Genomic DNA, 8317 nt, shown 5'->3' on the forward strand with positions numbered 1-8317 from the left:
TTCTGGAGCGCCCCAGGAGCCGCACGGACTGTAAGTATACTGCTCCCCCGCTCCCCACTACTACTATGGCAGCCAGGACTTTAATAGCGTCCTGGGTGCCATAGTAACCATTCAGAAAAAGCTAAATGTCGGATCCGGTAATGCACCGAAACGACGTTTAGCTTAAGGCCGGATCCGGATTAATGCCTTTCAATGGGCATTAATTCCGGATCCGGCCTTGCGGCAAGTCTTCAGGATTTTTGGCGGGAGCAAAAAGCGCAGCATGCTGCGGTATTTTCTCCGGCCCAAAAACTTTCCGTTCCGGAACTGAAGACATCCTGATGCATCCTGAACGGATTTCTCTCCATTCAGAATGCATGGGGATAATCCTGATCAGCATTCTTCCGGCATAGAGCCCCGACGACGGAACTCTATGCCGGAAGAAAAGAACGCAAGTGTGAAAGTGCCCTAAGTTGGGTTAATACATTCCCCGCATTTCATTCTTCAGCCCATCCCATCTCAATCTTTTTATAGGCCAATACCACCATGTCAGTTCTCCTCTTATCAATGTGACTCACTCGCTCCGCCAGGCCTCCCTTCAATTAGCACAGTCCGCTCTGTTGAATGTGTTTAAACCTTGGTTTTATACGCCATAAAAAGCTGATTCTTTCGTTTATGCACCGGCGGCCATCCCCTGCAGCTTCAAGGCCTTAGTCCAACTATTCAGGGCAGGAGAGGGGGGGGGCAACTCGGAGGGCTATACACAATCCGGAAGCTGGCTTTTCCTCTTAACCCCTGTTATTTCCCCCTCTTCCCGTCAACCACAGCATCAGGATCAATTCCTCCCTCTCACAGGCTTTGAAGAGTTTGTATTGCCGTGCGCTCTTTCCATCAGCAAACAGTGGCCCTCCCCCTCTACTACCATAGTCCGAGTCTTGTCTTCTAGGTGTAGGCTATCAGGGGGGGGCACCACCCGGTTCCCATACATATACTTTAGGACCGGTTTTATGGCAACCTCAATTGCCCTCAGCTGCCAGCCACACTTAAACCATCTTGCCTCACCTCGATGCTGTATCGGCCTATTTAACAGCCAGGGCTTAAGTCAGGCACCAGAATCTGTACATCTCACCTCAGCTCCGGTTTTCGTCGAGAGGGGGGGGGGGGAGTGGGGGAAGAACAGGCGCTCGCACAGCCACAGCGGTCCTCCTCCTATCGCTTCCGATCTTCTGTCTGTGCTCGGCGCCCACTCTCTCTCCGGAGTCAGAGGTCAGCTAGGCAGCGTCTCACGCGTAAGGAGGCAGGGCGGCCAGGTGGCAGAGCAGTGGGTGAAGCGGCGTCTACTTCATCTCACATCGGGCTGGGAGCTCGGCGGCCGGAAGGGAGGTGCGCACATCACCTCCTTACATAGTTTCTAGCTAAACTAGAACCTTCTACTAGGAGGGGTGGAGTGGAGACGCATAGCCTAAACAGAATCATTGTTACAATTTCTGTCTTTCATAGCCTTGTATACAGCATTAATGCAAGTCTATGGGAATGGCTAAGCAGTTTTTTTGACGACTGACACTCAGTGTGCCAGAAAGATGACAACACACGCTGGCCATGACAAACCATCACAGTGAGGATGGAGTACAGAATACCTGGGTCCAGCACCAGCCAATAGAGTTTGCTGAACATGATGAAACAACTCTTTCATCTGCACTGCCAACCGCATGCACGTCATCAGATATGCCCCTCATGAACAACCAGGTTCAGTCGTACCTGGATTGTGCCCTTTCTGTGGCAGATGCACCAAGCCCTGACTTCATGAACTTCTGAGAAAGTCAGCAAACTGGACCAGTGGCAGGAACTGGCCCAATTTCCAATGGGTGGAGTGTCTTGACCACCCTTCTCCATAAGTATGGAAAATATTACATTTGTGAAAATGAATCAGGCATGGATCCATGAGGAATTTTACACATCTCTGCCTAATGCCGATGACTATACAGTGGCGCACCTACAGGGGGGGTCCAGCGGGTCTGGACCCCCCCTAGAACAACCAGCCAAATTTTTTATTTTTTTATCCTTCAGGGCCGCACCGCCGATCACCACAGGCGGCGCGGCCCTGGATGTAATTGCGGCGGCCGCGGCGGTGGTGGTGGGGGGGGTCGGGGGGGCAGTGGGAGTACTAGGAGATAAGCGCTTCCATTGTGGAAGCGCTCATCTCCATATCTAATCCATCTGTATCGCTGTCCTCAGGACAGCGATACAGATGCCTGTGCTGTGCTGCGGCAGGGGAGGGAGAGGTGTGTCCCTCCCCTGTTCTTCTGATAGGCCGCAGGCACTAATGCCTGCAGCCTATCAGAGGCCGGCTCAGACGGCGCGATGACGTCATCATCACGCGCCTGAGCCGGGCAGCACACAGCAGGGACACAGGCCGGAAGAGCCTGCATCGCATCGCTGCTGATAGAGGTAAGTATCAGTGTATTTTTTTTTTTTGTTTTGTTTTTTTGGAGGGGGGGAGCTGGCACTATGGGGCACTAAAGGGGAGAACGGCACTATGGGGCATCTGGTGGTACTTCTTTTTTAGGTGGCACTTCTTACTGGCACATTATGGGGGGGGGGGCACCATGGGGGAGAGGAGCACTATGGGGGCTCTAAAGGGGCTTTTTTTTACACATTATGGGGGGCACTATACGGGAGAACGGCACTAGGGGGCATCTGGTGGCACTATAGGGGCATTATTTGGGGGGCACCATGGGGGAGAGGAGCACTATGGGGGCTTTAAAGGGGCTTTTTTTTTTACACATTATGGGGGGCACTATAGGGGAGAACGGCACTAGGGGGCATCTGGTGGCACTATAGGGGCATTATTTGGGGGGCACCATGGGGGAGAGGAGCACTATGGGGGCTCTAAAGGGGCTTTTTTTTTTTTTTTACACATTATGGGGGGCACTATAGGGGAGAACGGCACTATGGGGCATCTGGTGGCACTATAGGGGCATTATTTGGGGGCACTATGGGGAAGTGGGTGTTCTCCTTTTTTTCTTATTGGCACATGGGGGCATTATGGCACCTGGTGGCACTAAGGGGGCATTTTTTACTGGCACATTATGGGAGGCACTATAGGGGAGGGCGGCACTATGGAGGAGTGGAGCACTATTGGGGCATATGGTGGCACTTTGAAGGGGCATTTTTTACTGGCACATTATGGGGCGACACCATGGGGGAGAGGAGCACTATGCGGGCATCTGGGGGGTCTAAAGGGGCTTTTTTTTTATTGACATATTATGGGGGCACTATAGGGGAGAATGGCACTATGGGGCATCTGGTGGCACTATAGGGGCATTATTTGGGGGCACTTAGGGGAAGTGGGGGCTCTAAAGGGGCCTTTATTCTTATTGGCACATTATGGGGGCATTATGGCATTTGGTGGCACTAAGGGGGCATTTTTTTACTGGCACATTATGGTAGGCACTATAGGGGAGAGCGGCACTATGGGGGAGTGGAGCACTATTGGGGCATATGGTGGCACTTAGAAGGGGCATTTTTTACTGGCATATTATGGGGGACACTATGGGGAAGGGGGAGAGGAGCACTATGAGGGCATTTACTGGGGCACTATATAGGGGTATTTTATACTGGCATACATTATGGGGACACTAGCTCAACAGCGGGCACTAAGCGGGGGTATTTCATGTACTGTCATATTGTAGGGAGAATTATTAGTACTAGGATGTATTATGCGGAGCTTTGCTAATACTGGGGGGCTATGAGGAACATGATTACTAGTATGGGCACTATAGGGGCATTATTACTACTAAGTGTGCTCTGGCAGAGAATTATTTCTATTTTGGGGAGCACTGTTACTTTGGGGGGCACCCTGCCACAGTATCAGCTTCGGACAATAATTTTTGGGGGACATTATCTTTATACTATTAGTGTCTGGGCGCAGTTATTTTTTTAGAGCACTGTGTGCAAATAATTGTTGAAGGGGGCACTATCTGTGTGGTAGCAGTATTTCCAGGGGGGCTGTTTCTGCAGTATAGTATTGGGGGCACAGCGGGCGCAGTATTGGGGGCACTATCTGTGTGGTAGTATTTCCAGGGGGACTGTATCTGCAGTATAGTATTGGGGGCACAGCGGGCACAGTATTGGGGGCACAGCGGGCACAGTATTGGGGACACTATCTGTGTGGTAGTAGTATTTCCAGGGGGACTGTTTCTGCAGTATAGTATTGGGGGCACAGCGGGCACAGTATTGGGGGTGGCAGGAAAGGGTGTTCAGAAGATGTGAAGATGATGGAAATGTGGGAAACTAATGTCTGTTTCTCAATCTCTGCAGAGACGGGAGATGGCTGAAGAATCATCATGGCGGTCTGGTCTGAATGGAGAAGATGAGGAAAGAGAGAGTCTACAACAAAGGTGACATCACTGGATGTAAGAGGTAGGGGGCGCTATGTAGGAGAGGAGATGCTCCGGCTCCCCCCCCCCCCCCTGCCATTTGCAGAAGGAGGATTCAGAGCTGGGTGAGGACGGTCAAGGGGGGCAGCAGGCCACGGGCGGGTGGCAGATGGTGGGGGGGAACCACAGGCCTCGAGCAGGATCTGAGGAGGGAGGAGAGCGGAGGAGCTTCCTGGCTGTAGCTTGTTGTATAAGCAGGCAGTGCAGCCAGGACGGGCCTCCCCCCCTCTCCGTATGATGTGTAGACAGGCCTCAACTATAGAATGTCAGCTGTACAGTGTTTGTTGGGCGTGGCCTATTATATGTAGGTGGGGCTTTTAATAATGGGCGGGGCCAAAAAATTGCGGCCCGCCCATTATTTTCCTGCAGGGCTTTTAGAATCGCCAAGTAAAAGAATCAGCGCAACACACTACACCCCTTCCCTGCATTTTTAAATATAAAGGGGGCTTTGAAAAATTTAATTAGCACAGCGCACTACACATGCCACATTTTTTTGCCTTTTGGACCCCCCCTAGACAAAATTCCTGGGTGCTCCCCTGTGACTATACATGACCTTAGTATGTGTGAAGGAGAGACCGGCACTCACACTCTTGATATATTGTCGGCTTCAAAAGAACAGACAATATACGCGACAAAATAGTCAGAGCGGACATAGGTAGTAATAAAACTGGCCATGTTTGAATTGTGTCAATTGCTCAAGTGTTATTAAAGGTAGCCATTTTTCTCATCCGCATTCTGATGAACAAATTCCAATAAAGGGGGGTCTTCACCTGCGATGTAGATTTGTAATATACATTCTTAAATGTCCCTGCGGTCTGCTGTATGTGGGGGAGACCTCCAGGAGAATTAAAGATCGATTAAGCAAACACAAATCGACTATTAGAAAGGAGAATCTATTACTCTCAATACCGTATCACTTTCACCAAAAGGGACATACAATATCACAATTACGCTATCAGGTCACTGTTCCATTACCTCGACGCGGTGATGATAGAAATAAATTGTTGCTGAAAAGAGAAGCATATTGGATCCATCGATTGCAAACGATGGATCCAAAAGGTCTAAATCGAGATTATAATGTATGTGGTTTTATATGACACGTTATCTGAAATTTTGTTCCCCTCTTTTTCTTCATAGCGGAATTAGTCTTCCAGAACATGTATAACATCCCAGAGTTATGTTACTACACTCTGTTTCCCTGCTACAACATGCTAGGTGTATATTTATTGTCATCTTGTATAGTCTAACATTGCATTTCCCTGTATATGCATTTTCTAGGCCTGTTTTATGTATATTTTGCTGTCATTTCCATGTACACCAGCAGGTGGCAGCAATGTGTTCAGCAGACCTTAGCCAGTTTAGTATATCTAGACTGGAATAGTTCATTCCAGTCTAGTCTCCCCTCTGTGAGCAGAAGTGGGCTGGTCCCATGTCCTGTCTCATGAAAAGGAGAGGAAGTTCTAGTTAGTGTACCAGCCCCCCCTGCTTGGGGAAGGCTGCGTTGGTAGGAGCTCCCAGAAACGGGGATCCCAACCTAGGATCCAGCCTCGGCTGAGGCCAAGGATCACTCTTCCCAGTCTGAGTCCTTCAACCTCGACTGTGGACAAGCAAGCAGCACCTCCAGAACTACAGAACTCCAGGAAGAACCATACCCTGCGAGCAGTCCTGTGAGTACTTATCCAGAGACCAGGAGAAGCCAAATTCCTCCTCAGCTAGTCAGGCCCAAACTAAGCAGACTACAGACAGAGCAGAAGATAGATACCTGCCAGATTCTCCAGGCATATAGTATAGGAGCAGAAGAGATATTAATCCCTGCCATACATTGCCAATACCTGCTGGGACCTAAAGACTAATGCTGTAACTCGTATGGATTTAAGCTGCCATTCAGTAAAGACAAGTTGGATTATATCACCAGTCTGGATCTCATTTACTGCTACCCAAATTCCTCAGTTACTCCTACTAACAGCACTCATTTTATTGCAAGTGAGCCAGGATCCAGGAGTCCAGCCGTACCCAGGTAGGAGACACCGTTGACATTACACACTATCCCCACTCTGGCATTTCTCACCTGGTACATGAGCTATAACATCTTAAAGGGCCCTGCTACAGTACCTGCGCAAGCTGCAATTGGTGTCACAAACAAACCATAGACTTATATATACATATCCTGACCCACTGCATCGTTGGCCACCGTACCACAGTCCGGCTCACTGCACATGTATATTACATTTGGGACACAGGTAGGATGTATGTATATAGTCTGATGAAAGCACTTATGTGCTGAAACGCGTCACTATGTTGTAATATGTGACAGAATAACTTTGCATCCAATATATCAACAGTGCGAGTGCCGATCTCTCCTTCACACATTGTCTATTGGGATTCCTGCCCGCTGACGCGTGCAGCGCCAAACCGCCAGGCGCAGTGCCTACCTTTTGGATATACATTGCTGAAAGTGGGGACTGGCTATTTATCACTGTCGACAATGATGCCACTGCTACTGTCTTCCTGTCCATCCATCATGTTCCATACTGTACTCCTACCCCTGATGGCACTACTACCACCCCTACACATCTCCTGCCTTCTCCGTTATATTCCATACTGCACAGCATAACAAACCTGAAACTCCTCCAAAAAAGGGAGACTTTTTGACAGCTTTTGTAAAAAGTCATTGCTTCTTCCCTTTCCAGGACAAACAGGAACATGTATTCATGGCGGTAAAATTGGTGGAGCTAGAATATGGATTTTTTTTTTAACATAAAACCCAACTTGTTGCTACTCTCCAAAAAGGGATAATTTTTAGACTCTTCTTCTGATACTACTGTGTGAGTATAAATACCGGAAACCATCTGCCCCCAATAAGGGACAACTTATGGAACATTTTAATTTAAAATAAGCCTAACAAATGTGATGGGGCAGTGTGCTATTAACCACGCTGTTTATACCAACGTCAACCGTGCGTTTACCCATAGCTATGTATGTCAGTGTCACTCTGACATTACTAATGTGGTCCTCCTGTTAAAGAGCTTGGGTACTGTCCTAGGAGACCTCAGAGTCCATATGAGCAGCTTCAACTCAGACCAAATTTATTCGGACAAATTCAAAGCTGACGGCCAATTCAATCGAACTGGACACAAAGAAAACTTCGGCAAATGTGCTCATTGTTTGGTACAGCATGAACAATAGCATGAACATGGCCAAATTATAACATCAGCTCTGCTACATTTGTAGATGACAATGTCTTACACTAAACTTTCCATATTCCTTCTGCAAAACAACACATAGGGCTGAGGTAATTGTGCCTGTGTTGTCCACTGAGGGTTGTCAGCAGCAGGTGAGGTGGAGCAGGAAGGAAGGTTCACAAATAAACCTCAGCGCTTCTTCTGTTTAGAGGAAATGAAAGCTACTTATGATAAATCTCTTTCGTTTCTTCTGCTCACCACATACAGTACAGACCAAAAGTTTGGACACACCTTTTCATTCAAAGAGTTTTCTTTATTTTCATGACTATGAAGGCATCAAAACTATGAATTAACACATGTGGAATTATATACATAACAAACAAGTGTGAAACAACTGAAAATATGTCATATTCTAGGTTCTTCAAAGTAGCCACCTTTTGCTTTGATTACTGCTTTGCACACTCTTGGCATTCTCTTGATGAGCTTCAAGAGGTAGTCCCCTGAAATGGTCTTCACTTCACAGGTGTGCCCTGTCAGGTTTAATAAGTGGGATTTCTTGCCTTATAAATGGGGTTGGGACCATCAGTGGCGTTGAGGAGAAGTCAGGAGGATACACAGCTGATAGTCCTACTGAATAGACTGTTAGAATTTGTATTATGGCAAGAAAAAAGCAGCTAAGTAAAGAAAAACGAGTGGCCATCATTACTTTAAGAAATG

Source organism: Bufo bufo, chromosome 7 (assembly GCF_905171765.1).
Source record: "Bufo bufo chromosome 7, aBufBuf1.1, whole genome shotgun sequence".
Classification (NCBI taxonomy): Eukaryota; Metazoa; Chordata; class Amphibia; order Anura; family Bufonidae; genus Bufo; species Bufo bufo.